The 13,757-nt window shown below is 42.3% G+C and overlaps 1 protein-coding gene and 1 long non-coding RNA gene across 15 annotated transcripts in view; one reads left to right on the top strand and one right to left on the bottom strand.

Moving 5' to 3' along the window:
* The first annotated feature begins 475 nt into the window (after nt 1–475).
* Nucleotides 476–13,757, top strand: part of RHOBTB1 (Rho related BTB domain containing 1) — a 117,890-nt gene continuing 104,608 nt past the window's right edge. For 4 of the 14 annotated variants that reach the window (XR_007410113.1, XM_025435335.3, XM_025435331.3 and 1 more), the window contains exon 1: nt 982–1,142. The gene's annotated coding sequence lies outside the window, so the exon portion shown is untranslated. Of the gene's footprint in view, nt 623–976; nt 1,143–1,273; nt 1,542–11,828; nt 11,999–13,757 lie in introns of those variants that run through there. The other 10 variants (XR_007410114.1, XM_049108962.1, XM_049108963.1 and 7 more) reach the window with 5 other exon arrangements.
* Nucleotides 4,428–11,863, bottom strand: LOC118354467 (uncharacterized). The gene is made up of 2 exons (XR_004814989.2): nt 6,972–11,863; nt 4,428–5,946 (listed from the first exon to the last, which is right to left on the bottom strand). It is a non-coding gene; the product is annotated as an uncharacterized LOC118354467 (long non-coding RNA).

Genomic DNA, 13,757 nt, shown 5'->3' with positions numbered 1-13,757 from the left:
TCTTATTGCCAATGATTGCAGACTGTCTCTCCCATAAACTTTTATACCAGCTGTTAAAAGCTCTCCAAATTGTTTTTGTTGCATTTCATTTTCGCCCCTCCTCCATATAGCCAGGGAAATGAAATAAAAATTAAAAAAAAAAAAAAAGACGACTTAAAGAGGGGAAAGTTCTGGAGACTTGAAAGTGCAAAGTAAGGAGCGGCCTATGTAATCCTGGTCACTAGAAGGTCTCAACTAAGCAGAAGTGACCACCCTTGGAGCTTGGGGCAGAGCTGGCACGTAACGTATTGGTTTCCAGCATTGACTTTTTATTTAAAAATGAAGTTCCTTTAACCCTTCCACGGAGATGTCACTCTGGCCAGGGTTTGGGAAGGCGAACGTGCGGGCGGCTGCAGCAACGACAGGGAGGCTCTGTGTAAAGTCCCCGACGCGACACCGAGTGATGTGTAGTTTGTGATGTCAGCAGAAGCCGCAGATAGCATCGCTCGGTTCCTATCTCTTGGCTAGAGAACGTCCCTACAAGAAAAGGCTGACCCTTGACACGGCCAGAACTTTCCCCAGACTTGGCCTCCGCTGGTAGAGGGCGTCGCCCCCCTCCTGGCGCCCCCCGGGAGTCCCAGAGGTGGGTCGTGGGGTCGCCGACTGTGGGCGCGGCCCCTGCGGCCCTCCCAGCGCGGCCGAGGGCGGGGTCACGGCCGCTCGGGCCGACCGGGCTGGGGGCCCCGAGGGCGGGGGGGGCGCCGCGGGGTGCCCGCTCGGGGCGGGGGGGGGGGCCCAGGGCGCCGCCCCGAGGTCTGCAGGCCGGCAGCAGCGGGGCGGGGCGGGGGGACCCGAGGACGGAGACGGGGGCGGGGGGGAGGGGGCGGCTCTCCCAGTCCGAGCCCAGCCGGGCCGCCGAGCCTCCAGCGTCCGCAGGTAGAGCCGGCGCGGGCGGGGCGGGGCGGGGCGGGGCGGGGCGGGCACTCCCGGGGCCCCGAGGGGCGCGCCCCCCGCCCGTCACCCGCATTCTCAGGGACGCGAGGGCTTGGAGCATCCCTCGACACCCCGGAAGGGGGGTGACCTGGCTACCTGACGCTGACCTCCTGACAGCTGCCCAGCTGCACTGAGAAAGCACAGGGACGCAGAGGGCGCGAGCTGCCAAGGTACTCTGCTTGTTTTCTGCACCCTCCAACCTAACTGTCCTCCAACACACGCGCGCACACACACACACACACGCACACGCACACGCAGCGCAGGAGGAGGCGGAGGCCTGAGGGATTAGAGGGATAGAGACACTGTCACTCAGAAGAGATTAGGATCTGGGCAGGACGTGTCCCTGCTGGACTCTTCAGAAAGTAGATGCAGCGTCTGCGGCTCCTCGCGTCCAGCCCTCAGGTGATGCGTGGCTGGTTTTCCTTGGTGCGGGAGCTCTGAAAGCCCAGGCTCTAAGAGGTCTGGGTCAACAATGAGACTGTCGTCGGCGGAGGCTTTCTGGGCCCTGCTCTCCCACACCTTCTCGTGTCTGGAGGAGGGCCACATTGGAGGATCCTAAAAAGTTTGTAGTGAGTGTTCCAAGTTGCTTAGTGTTTCTGATTTGTGACTCTTTGAGAAAAGAAAATACAAACTTTCTTAGTTTGAGTTAGGTTTGATTTTCTTTCACATACATGCATTCATTTTAAGAGAATTGGTGATATTAGAGTGTGGGTCCAGTATGTACGGCATCGTTAGAACTGAAAACCAAATTTACAGTATAGTTGCAGGAAAAAAAAATGCTTCCTAATGTGTATTTTTATGTGCTCTGTTCCTGGGATGTGTCTCTGTTGGGAATGCTGTCAATATCACCTTGGTGTCTTGTGAAGTTTCCCCTGATGTTGGCCACCTGACTTGGGATGGGCTCCCTTCTCCTTTCTTGTGTTTCAGGAGGGCACCAACCTACTTGCCGGCCTCTAGCCTTGGTCTCTGGTGGGAGGAAAAAAGTATCAAAGGTGTGCTCTTAGCAAGGAGGCAGCAAGGAGGAATGCTGTAGATTTTTTCCCCATTAAAGTTTTCACGTATTGGCAATTTAAAACCCAAAGCATTGTTTACCACCTGTCAGCCTCACTCGTAAGTGTAAGGATTAACTAATAAAAGATTTGTAAAATGTTTCCTGAATATAAAACTCCATAAATATGCAAAATAGTAATAATCCACCCATTGTTAAATTTATGTAGCTGCTTCTGCCGTGCATACAAGATGATTTAGAATGCATGTTTCCTGTCAATTAAACAATGAGTTTGGAGAAAAATAATGAGTTCAATTCACATCCTATGAAACTTTGAAATAAAATTTTTCCCATAAGGCACCATCGGCAGAGAATCATAAAGCAAGCAGCATTTCAAAAGTTATATATGGAATGGCACTTACCTTATGGCTGGGGGAAAAGGGACCCAGTGAACTCCTGAAACTAAGAAATATTCAGCCCTAGTTCAGTGTGCCAGAACCATAAATATTCCCTTACGTTTTGCATAAGTCTAAGGGGAAAGCAAACAGGTTTTGTGGGATGGCCTTAGAGCTGGCTGTCCGCTTTAATCCATGAAATATGCTTCTCCATATTTTAAGGCTGAAGTTCAATCTGTGGTTTTGCTCACAATGAAGAAAATCTTCATAGTTACTTAGATAAATTATTCATTCCTCCAATATCATGGGCTTGGTTTTTAAGCATCCTTAATACCAGCAATCATTTTAATATCCTGCAGATAATTAAATTAATTTGTTCCCAGTGGATTGAGTGACATGTTAGCATCACATTTTTCTCTTCATGTGAATTTAATAATAAAGGGTGTCACTTTTCTGCTTACTGGTCTCCTGGAGTAAAACCTGTTTCTTATACGCTAATTCTAAGTATAAATATTACGAAGGATGGTCTTTTCTGTTTTATGAAGACAACTGTAGATTCCCCCACTAACAGACTAAGTCGTGAGCAGAACCACGAATTTGGGGATGTTTTTCCTTGATGTCTCTCCCCAGTCAGCGGCCTTTCCTCATTTCCTCCACTCAGCCCTCAGATGGATAGCTGCTCAGCTGGGCACTGGCCTGGTATTCCAGAACTTCCTCTCTGTTACACTCTTCCTTTATCCAAATAACTTAACCTCTGCCCCTACGTATTTTCCAACAATGTGGTATGGGTGAGAGACCACTAGGTGAAGAATCAAAGGAGTTTGCATCTATTGGGCAGCTGTGATATACCAGGCACCGAGCCACATTTTCTCACTAAATCCCTGTAACAATCTGATGTGGTCGATGTCATCTGTGTCTCACACAAAAGAAAACTGAGTCTCAAAGAAGCTCTGGTGCCCATGGACAAGCAGTTTATGAGTCAAAGAGCTAGGATTTGAACCAAAGCATTGTGGTGCTTCCTGCTGCATTATGATCCTGACCCCTCAGAAGGGCTCACATTCTGGACTGAGGTGTGGAAGAGTTCTCCCACCAACTGACTGGCCATTTGACCTCAGATGAGTCCCTGAAGCCCTCTGGGCCTCTGATTTCCTTTCTCTAGTTTTGGATGAAATTATCTCTCAGAGATGGATGTTTGGATGCCAAGCACATAAACTGCTCCTCCCAAGGGATTCCAGAATATGCTCTTCCCTGCCTGGGTCTTTCCTCCAACCCCCTCCTTGGTCTATCTTTTTTTCTTCCTGCAGGTCCAAGTAAATATCGCCTCCTCCAAGAGGCTTTTCCCAAACACTTTTCTGATATTTTCTCTCTCAGGCCCAGTGATCCCTTTAAAACACTGGTTACAAACAAACCACTTATTTTATTTACACACCAGTTTATTGTTTTTTAAGGATTTTATTTATTTATTCATGATAGACAGAGAGAGAGAGAGAGAGAGGAGACAGGCAGAAGAAGCAGGCTCCATGCCGGGAGCCTGATGTGGGACTCGATCCCGGGACTCTCACGCCCTGGGCCAAAGGCAGGCGCTGGACTGCTGAGCCACCCAGGGATCTCCCTACACACCAGTTTATATGTGGCTGTTGTTTTTATCTTCAGACTGTATGTTGCATGAGGCCAGATCTCCTTTTGTGTGACTTTTGTCATTATTGCATTCCCAGGGTCTAGCACAGTGACACATGGCACATAGCTGTGATCAATATGTGTGTTGAATAATTATGAATTATATGATTATAACTGTATAATGAATAATTATCTCCTACAAAGGACATGTGCTAATGGCCCATATATTGTCCTATCCCTGGAAAAACCCCAATGAAGTATCATCGATCTTACACTGTTACAGTGAGCCTAAATTATGAATGGGGATCTAGGCATAGTAATGGAGATAACCTGACTATCCTGGGACACACTGGATAAACAGACACATGGTCCAAGCCCCATATTTTACAACAGAGAAAACTGAACCTCAGAATGATAATAGGAACTTGGGTTCAGAAGACACACTGGAGACCAACTGATGGTCCAAACCATTGTTTTATTGATGAGGACACACAGAACATAAAGTACAGAACCTATGCGTCCTGATTTCCGGACTAGCACACCTCTCACCAAGAAGTCAAAAATCTCAGGGACAACACAGTCAACAGGGGTAGGAAGCTTTAGGCAATGATACCTTTTTTTCCAGAAACTCCAAAGAGGCTTAGGTTTCCCAGACCAATCCTAGATAGTAGCATTAGTACACAGAAGAATATTCTACTTAAGATAATCTTATTTTAAAATTTTGTATGGCCTGTATAAATTTCAGTGACTCATTTACTATTTTAATGATCCAGCAGGCAGCCTTTTAATACCTATCATTAGTTTACCAGTTCTGTTTAAAGGCTGGGGAGCTCCAAATGGCAAATTTACAGGGCTGAGCATTTACCACTACCATGATAGATTCAAGATACATTTAAAGGATGATTGATATTTTGAACTCCAAATGATGATGGCTTGTTTTTAAGGACTAAAATAACTTTTCTTCTCTAACTTAAAGTGCAATCCTTGCTAGAGTATTACATCCCATAAAAAAGCAGTCCTTAAACTTTAGAGGGCATAAAAATCATCTGGAAGGCATTTAAAAACCCAGATTGCTTAGAGCCTTTCTGCACATTTCTGAATTAATAGGTCTGAGATTGGACCCAGACAACTGCATTTTTAACACCTTTCGTGATTTTCTCAAATAGTCTGAAGACCTTACTTTGAGATTACTTTGAGATCCAATAATAATTTTAGTATGTTTTGAACTTTTCTAGGTTCCTTATAAGAGGATTTTTTTAAACAAAGATAATTGGAGAAAAGCTTGATGTGTTTGAAGCTAGCAAATAGCACACTAGGTATGATGGGACTCTGTTTCCTTGTAGCAAAATAATGGTATACCTACTGAGTTAGATATCAGCCCCAAATCAAGAATATTACAAAATGTTTCTGTTGGATCACAAGAGTAAATCAATTAGCAAGAAATGTTCAGTGTTAAGTTCTATGGAGCAATAATGAAGCCCCTTGCCCTCTAGGTGATTACATTCAGTGTAGTAGAAAGAGAAGATTAATATCCACAAAACATTCAAAGAAAGGGTTGCAGATCCTGTACAGCATGCTCGCTTAAATTTGAATTTCAAATACACAACAAATCATGTTTTAGTATAGGCATGTTCCATATAATATTTTTATTTGCTAAATCTGGCAAACTTGCTCAGTGAACATTAGCATTTAATGTCATTACTTTCCAGAACTTGGGGGTAGGCAGGGGGTGGGAAAGCAGGGGGTTGGGGATTGGTAATGCTGAGTGGTTGTTAAGCTTTGAGAAATTGATAAAAGCTCTGAACACAATCCTGAGGAAAAAATACCCAATGGCACTTTCCAACAGAACCATCATACTACTCCAAGGATCCCAGGCTGCTGAAGCCCTTGGGGACATCCGATTCATCCGCAACGTAGACAGCAGAGGCCAGCTCTTCAAACTACTTCCTCTGGGCTGGTGGCTCTAGAAGGTAGCTTGGAAAAGTGGAATGTGAAGTTGGCCTTTAAGAGCAGGGGAATTTAGCTGGATTGTGGGTTTAGGAGACTTCTTAAAGCTTTGACAGAAGGCAGGTTCCCTTAGGCTCTGAGATGTATTTAGTACGGAATATTGATAAATTAGCTTGGACTGGTTTTTTAAAAGTCCAGATTATGGACAACCTTAAATTCTAAATAGTTTAGACTGCCTATATTGGGAAACAGTGTGTCCTTCGTGACATGTCAATTAGAGATGAGAAGATGATCAGACAATGGGAGATGGCACAGTGGAACTGTAGGCTGCCTGGGTTCTAGTCTCTACAGGCCTGGTGCAAGCTCCTTCATTAACAAGCTAAGAAGCCTTCAGGGTGTATGCAGTTTCTCTGGGTCCCAAGCTCCTAAACTGGGAATTTGGGATAATAATAGGAGCTATCAACAGGGTTGTTGTGAGGATAAAATGAAGTTGTACAGTGCTTGGCACAGTGGAAGATACCACATAAATATTCAATCAGTGGTATCTAGTGCTAGGATACGCTACCACTGCTACTACCGCCCTTATTGCCTAACGGCGAATGGGTGGCCCAGCAGCCTCCAAAAATGGTTTGAGGGAGTAAAAAAAGAAAAAAAAATGATTGTTTGATCTGGATTTGTATAAACTTTTAAAATCTCCCTTTTCCAAGTTAGAATTTTGTAATCAAAAGACAGTAAGCACGGAAGCAAGTTAGTAAAATAATGTTTGTACTTTTAATGGAGGATGTTAAATACATTTGACTCTTCGTTATTTTTCCTAGGAGAGGGAATATTGTGAACAATCTAAATCATACACTCTGATCCAAAGTCAAGGAACCTTTAATTGCATGTGTTACTCTTAAATAGAAGATTTGCCATCTTAACTGTTTCGTTTAGGCTAATATTTAAATTAATTTGCACATGATAAGCTCAGGCTAATCATTCAGAAAGTTGTTCCCCAAAGCCATTTAAACCACAAAGCAGATGAGTTTATCAGAGATAATTCACACAACTACCTGCCTTCCCAGAGCTGGCTGATGATACTGGAGATGGGATCACAGGGGCTCTGGAGTCAGACTGTTTAGGTTCCAATCCCAGCTGTCTCCTGTGACTAGCTCTGTGACCAGGCAAATGGCTTTGCTTCTCTAACCTGAGTTTCTCCGTATCTGTAAAACAGAACTAATAATAGCCCTTACCTCCAAGGGCATGAGCACAGAGTTCTCACGTGGTTTCCTGTACATAGTAAGCGTCCCATAGAATTCTACGACCTCAGTGTCATCTTCATCTTATCGGTATGTCCTTTAATATATGTATAAAGAATTTAATTCAGGAAAGCAACTAATAATGTGGGAGATATTTATGATCTTTAGTCACATCTTAATTTATTGATTTACACAGCCAGGGCTATTTAGAGCATTTTCCAAACCACAGAATACAGTGTTCTTATTTCCAAGAATTTTTAATCCTAGCTTTCATTATGTGTCGCTTTCCCCAGCTCATCCATCTTCAACTTTTACAGGGTGATTGGTGCCTTTCTAAAGAGCTTTGGGTTTCAAACTGTATATTAAAGCGTCTGGGCCATAGAATTTACTTGGCTCATAAACCTATGGTACGGAACAATTCAGGATTGGTTTACGGTACATTATAGTTACATGTATGGCAGTTATATTTTATTTGGTCTGTGCTGAGCACCTTGAGGGCATCTCTCATATTGCCTTGAAGATGGTAGATTCAAGTACTTCTTGAATGAAGTTAATGTATAATAAAATACATAGCATTCTTTTTCTGAGGATAAGTTTCCCTCACTTTAGGAAATCTAACTTTTAAAAAAATGAAAACAAGGAACAAACTTCTATGCATAAGATCATTAGTCTGATATTTCTAGACTGAAGTACTGAAGTGAATATCATTCCTATTTCCTAGAAGATCTGTGGATTATAACATGTCCCTTAGAGGCTTTGCATTAAGCTGGTCCCTCGATCTCAAATATTCTCCCCTCAGATAATTGCTTGTTTGTTTTATGTTCATTTTTTTATTGTCTACCTTCACCCTCCCCCACTGGACTAGAAGTACCCTGAGGTTAGAGGTCAAGCCTACACATTTATCACTATTTACTGCTCTAATAGCTACCTAGCATCTATTACAGTGCCAGGCACTTAGTGGGTTGTCAGTAAATAGTCTGTCAATTAGTTGAATGTTAGAAGACCAAGCTCTGATTATTCCACTGCAAAGCAGTAATATTTTTTTTTAATCTTTTGGGTCAAAGTCATCTTTCAGAATTGGATAAAATCATGAAATACCTCATTAATAAAATTTTTCATGCTCAGAATTTTTCACATAATTTGAGTCCATGGACCTCCGCTAGGAATCCCAGTTCTAAAAATATATATAAATATTAAGAAAATCTAACTGAAATATTAAACTAAATATCACAAAAACTTTAATTACTACGAATACCAATGTGTTAATATTCATGCATCTATAGTAATAAATTATATGCTGCCTTGGGAAAATTCTGCAACCCTCCAAAGGGAAAAAAGGCATCTACAAATGTTGAATGTTTTATTTATACGCTGGAAAGGATTTAAGGCTTATAGAGAAAGGCTAATAAAAATACATACTGTACAGCAGTATAAAATATATTTCAAATAGGTAAGAAAAAATGAGCCAAAGGAAAAAAATAAGACTAAGAACATAAGATGGGGCCAGGAGAGAGATTCATACTCAAAATTTATGCCATGAAATGCAACACTCTTGCTAGAAGATAGTAACAAATTTTGTTCTCAGTTTTTTAGTAGCCAATGCAGAGAAAAATATAATCAGTGATGTCCTGCAGAGGGTCATGTTTTATATATACTTATATATGAATACGTGGATGTGTATTTAATAGCAAACTGCTTCTTAAAAGAAGAACATTTCAGTGTCATAATAAAGAATGGAGATTATATTTCCAATGTTCATTTGTGGAAAGTGTCCTTGTACCTGAGCCTGAAATAACCTACAACAAACGTTCAAAAATAACTGGCACGGGGATGTTTATATGAAGATGTTACAGTTTTCCGTAATTTCTGTCAACAGGCCTTGCAGAACAAGGCCTCAGTGGGTCAGTAAGACCCTCGTAGAATTCAGAGGAGGAGGAGTCGGGGACAGATGAGGAAAACAAATGGTCCTTCTCCATTGTCTTACACCCATCAGATCCCGCACCATTCCACCCTTTCTGCCACTGCATGCTATTTAAAAAGAGATGCCCGAAGCTCTCCTTCCCTTCAAGGCGTCTGCACCTAGGATGTTGACTAACATTGTTATTCCCCTTCACCTTAGATTCCTTGGATAACAGGCTGTCAGGAACGTCTACGCCTTCTCTCTTTGAGAGAGCAAATACAATAACTAGCTTCTCGGAACATTCTGTGGATTTGTGGCTTTCTCGGAGGGTCTATATAAATGGATCACATTGACAGCTTTATTTGTCATTCTTAAATGGAGTGTGTTTTTCCCCCTTTGAGTTAAATCAAAATCAGATGGCATTTCTTATTTCAATGTGGAATGTTTTTACTCTCATAATTGCAAAATTGCATTCATAACTGATACTATTCTAATTTACAAAATTTGTGTTTTATTATTGGGGGGGTTCTATTTGGAAAGTAACTGAGGGAAAACAACTTACGCAACATTTTCGTTTTGCCTATTTATTGAGATCCCGATATAGTTGCTAGAATTCTGTTGCCATATGGAAGCAGAGACAATTATATTGCATGTAATGACATGGATTTTAGAAGCAAGGATATAAAAAGGCATACCCAGCAGAATACCCACAATCCAGAGACTAAAACATTTTTGAAACCTCTTCTCTCCTTTGCCTCCCTAGCACATCCCTGGTCTCAATCATCTTCCTCTCCTTGCAGTAGCTCTTGTTCAATATATGCAGTAGGGTTGGAAAGCACTATATTCATACCTTAGCATATTTCTTATATGCTAAAACCAGTTGCTTTAGCCCAGGTAAAATTTTCCATTAAAAAAATCCCCATCACTCCCATCAACCCACTACTAAATCTGTGTGAGAAAAGAAGCCCTCCTACTTTAATTTCTTAAATCCTCCCAAAGCACCCAGTGCTCCCGTTACTAATCTCAATGCTGTGCTTATCTTTAGAATTTTTAAATGCTACGCAATGGGTACATTTTTCACACTGAATTTATATGTGTTTATTTCCATGCTCATTTTATACACGTGTTCAATAAAGTCAACTTTACTGAGTACCCACTAAGTATCAGACATTGTTAGGATACAATGAACTGCTTTCATATCCCTGCCCTTGTTTGGCCCACAGGCTGGTGGGTGGGGAAAAGACAGTGAAGAAATTACACAAATAGGTATGAAACTGAAATTGTTCTAAATATGCCACAGAGAAGAGCCACAAGGTTCTGGAAAGTGATATCTAAATGACAGACAGGAGTCAACTAGACAAGGAGTACAGGCAGCAGGCATGTCGTGGAAGGTATGGGAAGCTTCGCGATGTATGGCAAGAAGAGAATGGAAGCAACGTGAGGGATTGAAGGGAGATCAAGTGGCTGGAGTACAGAGAGCAGGGGCGAACAGAACAAGTCTGGAGACATGATCAGCGGCTGTCACCACGAAAGGCTTTTTAGCCATAGCAAAAAAATATGTCTTTATCCCAGAACCAATGAGGAGGTTGGGAGAGGCGAGTGGGAGGATCATAATTAGTCACATCATCGATTCAATAATTCAAAGAAATATTTCTGGCTACAATGCAAAGTATGCGTTGGCCGGGGGAGAAAGTTACACAGCCCAGTTGGACATTAACAGTACCGAGATCCTGATAGTATGGCCTAGGGGAGGAAGGATGAGATGCTGGTGATTGCTAACAAGAAAATAGATTCAAGAGGCATAGAGGAGGTAAACTGACAGGCCGTCTTCTGCAGTATTTATGGAGAGCCCATACGGAAGTATAAGGGAACACAGAAGGAGGAAGATGTTAAGTTCAGATGGACATATAGAGTTTGAGTTCTGTAGAAAACATTAGAGGACAGACCCAAAAGACATTGGACTATGGGTGTGGAGCTTGTCAGAAAACTCTAGGGTTTGGATGTAAACTTGTGACTCACCTTTAATCCATAGTTCTGGTTATGATGGCTATGACCCATAGATGAGACTATCTACAGGAAGATTATAAAGTGAGTGGTGGAACAGAATGCTAGGACCAAAGTCTTGAATTCAAATCCATAACAGCCAAGCAGTAAAGGATGAACTTGGAAAGGATGAAAGGAGGAATGAAATAGAAGGAAACTCAGGAAGTTGCCAGATCACAGGGAGCAAGGGAGCAAGGATTTCATTTCAAGAGGGTGGGAGTGGTCAGTTGGCTTGGATGTGGAAGATTGAGAGCTGTTTATTTTATTTAGCAAGAGTGGAGAGCACCAATCAGGAGAGAATTGTTTTGAATGAAAATAAAGAGAGATCGCTAAGTGGTATGTATGGGAACTAGAGTTCTAACTGCTTCTATTTGGGGCCGTGCCTGTTTGAGAATATTTCACATTTCATATTTTACATCTCTCTTAACAAAGATACTTGGGGAGCTGGCATGATAGACAAGAAAGCCATTTTGGCATGTCTGTGACCAGTATAGAGTAGAACTGGGGTGGGTTTTGAGCAGAGAGGCCCTGTGGCCTGAACTGGAGAGAAAATGTGAACCTGACAGCAAGGAATTTTATGAGCACAGCACTGCGTGTTCCTCCACCCAGTGGTGCTTGTGTGACCAGGGTAAATAAACCAGATGTTCATGAAACAGTATTGACCCGCCTCACCCACTTGCTGGCATCCGTGAAAGAGGAGGAGGCTGTGGGCTGATGCATTGCACAGCACATTCTCAGCAACTCCTCTGAGGTGAACTGCAGCCTCAACTTCCCTCCCAGCACCTGCCACGACACAGACGTCTGAAGGGGAAGGGCAGAGTAGAAGTTAATACCTTAGCCAGCGAGCGCTGTGATGAGGCAAAGCTCAGACTGCAGAGGCGTGAGCTGCCAATGGGAGGTAAGAAAAGAAAGATGACTATTGGTAATTATTTGCAGTAGTTTGGCTACAAAAAAGGGAAGCAAGAGATTGGAGGGCAGCTGGAGAAAAACACTTATTCAATCAACAAATACTAAAATATATATGCCAGGCACTAAGAGAGGTACCAGGAAGATATTTTCCAGCCCTCATGGGCGATCTGCTATAAGAGATTTCATATGATAATCTCAAGCGCATAGTGACTAAATATTTTGCGATCTGATTCACTGAAACAAATGCAGCATCTTCCTTCTGATACAAACCTTACTTGCTTTATAAAATAATCAAATCTGTGTTAAAATAAAAGAGAGGTAAATAACAAGTCCACATCTACTTTTCTTTTTCTCATCCTCTTTCCTTTCATTCCTTTAGTGTCCCAAATTTGGACAGTCTTGCTATTGTCACTTATTCAGAAAGTATTTTCTAGAATGGTGTTCTTAATCCTTTGTTCAGAGCCTCTCATAGTGCTAATTGAAGTTTCAAAATCATCTAATCTATAATTTATAGAGCACCTACATAATGAAATATAGAATATTACCCCAAGGAAGTTAGAAATGTGAATAAATCAGGGCTTCCCTAGCTAGACTGTAAGCTTTATGAGGGCTTTTGGCACTGCTGTGTTTAGAGCTTTGGAAAATAAAGTCAAGGGAGCCTGGTGGCTCAGTTGGTTGAGCCTCTGCCTTCAGTTCAGGTCATGATCTCAGGGTCCTGGGATTGAGCCCCACATCCCCAAACAGGGAGTCTGTTTCTCCCTTTCCCTCTGCCCCTCCCTCTGTTCTTGCTTGCACTCTCTCTCTCAAATAAATAAATGAAATCTTTTTTTAAAAAGAAAAGAAAGAGTTTACTATAAATGGGATTCTTGTAGTAAGGTTGCAGTGATCCTTGGGTTTGAAGAGAAAGGTACACTAAATTCTTACACAAGAATTCAGGAAAATCCCTAAAAGAGGTAGTATTTGAACTGTGCATTAAAAAATGAGCATTTCAGACAAGAGGAAGCTAGCAAGCAAAATCACAGAGACAGGAAATCACTTGGAGAAGAGGAAGAATGAAGAGAAATGGTTTGGAATATTTAAAGAGATTATATGGAAAGTAGTAAATGCACCAACCTGGGATCTTGGGAAGCTCTGCCAAAGAGTCCCTAAACTCGATCCTACACTGACTGGAAGTATCAGAAGTTTTCAAGCAAGTGGAAAAGCATGGGGTTCAGGAAGAAAACCGGGATCATCAGGAGAGCTGGGAGGTGATGGGGACTGAAAGCAGGGAGTACATGAGATGGGAGGCCACTGCCTGGATGGGAGATGGTGGACGGTGGATTAGTTTCTGCCATCATGATGGCCTTGGACATGTCAAAGGGAAGTGGAGCTTCTTGTGCACAAAGGGTCATAGTCAGTTATTTGTGTGTGTTTGGAAGGTGCAGTGATGGGGGAGAATGAAGGGGATGCCATATTTTCAAGCCAGGGAGAGTGACAATGCCACTGATTTTAGGTATGGAAAAGCAAATTCAGGACATGATGGGGATAAGGATCTAGCCCAGAAAGCATGAAAAAAGGTGTTAATTTAAGACATTTAAGCCATTGGTGTAAATGAAATTGCTGCAAAGTGAAGAACCTTGATGAAGGCCCACATTCAAGGAAGGGAGAAGAAGAGGGAGAAGAGGAAAGTTGAGAGGAATTTCCTGCAAGATTGGAAGTGAAATCTCAAAGAAGTCATGAAAAAACATGTGGATTTCAAGGATGAGGAC

Source organism: Canis lupus, chromosome 4 (assembly GCF_003254725.2).
Source record: "Canis lupus dingo isolate Sandy chromosome 4, ASM325472v2, whole genome shotgun sequence".
Lineage (NCBI taxonomy): Eukaryota > Metazoa > Chordata > Mammalia > Carnivora > Canidae > Canis > Canis lupus.
Note: the sequence above shows the minus strand (reverse complement) of the source record. Positions and strands in the feature narration are given on the sequence as shown.